Raw genomic sequence first — 1,048 nt, forward strand, 5'->3', positions numbered from 1 at the left:
CAGTGATGCCAATTTAGCGGTTTTCCAGCTAGATCTAGCGTTTTTAAAGGGTCATCTAGGTACAAAATTTAAGAAATGCGGCTAGCGGTAATTCTGACGGGATTTAATTTTCCTTTTAGCGTTTTTTGATGATTTTTTAAAGCTCAGATGGATACTTATGTCTGATTTATGCTTCGGTCTTAACCCTAAAATTAGTCTTAATCTTAAGATTCAACCAATAGGATTGCCAGTCTTAATTGGACCAATTAAAATACAGAAAATGTTAAATAATAGTAATTGTTTATAGATATGGTCTAAAAAGACATGATAAATGTTATTATAACTATGAGATACCAATTTCGTACATAAAATTAATTGAGACTAGTACAGCATATAATGACAAGGATGATAACGTCATTGATGACACTGATTTTGAAGACGATGAATGGATCGATATTGAATGAGATATAGTGCGACCTCTTAGACCAGAATCAGACTATACATTGAAGATTGAAATTGAAAATTAAAAATTGAAATTTCACCAATGAGAACGAAAAAATTCTGACTCTTGTTCTGATTGGTCAAACCTCAATTTTTCATTCTTCAATGCGTAGTCTGATTCCGGCCTTACATGTTTTACATTAATTTTTAGTATAAAATACAGTTTAATATATATGTAAGAATAGATTAAATATTTACGTTTTTGTTAAATATATTAAACATTTACGTTTTAGTTCAATCGTTTAAAACTGGTTTCCACATGGAACCGTGGTTAGAGTCTACTATACAAAGCTGCGTAATCATTGCTACCTGTAGCGATAGCGAGTACTCATTTAACGTGACGATTATTGTAGCCTTTTTTCGCAAAATAAATTGTGATACTACGTAAATTTTAACCAACAAATTCATTTACATAATGAAATTTCTTTTACAATTATACTATTAAAAAATCAATAAATAATAGTAAATATACAGTGTCAATGGTACTTAATCTTTAATCGGAATCGACCAATTATGAAAGAGCTTTAGGGTTATATGAGTTCCTCTCTCCCTCCCCCTCTCTCTCTCT

The sequence above is a fragment of the Trachymyrmex cornetzi genome, unplaced genomic scaffold (assembly GCF_001594075.2).
Source record: "Trachymyrmex cornetzi isolate Tcor2-1 unplaced genomic scaffold, Tcor1.1 scaffold115, whole genome shotgun sequence".
NCBI classification, from domain to species: domain Eukaryota; kingdom Metazoa; phylum Arthropoda; class Insecta; order Hymenoptera; family Formicidae; genus Trachymyrmex; species Trachymyrmex cornetzi.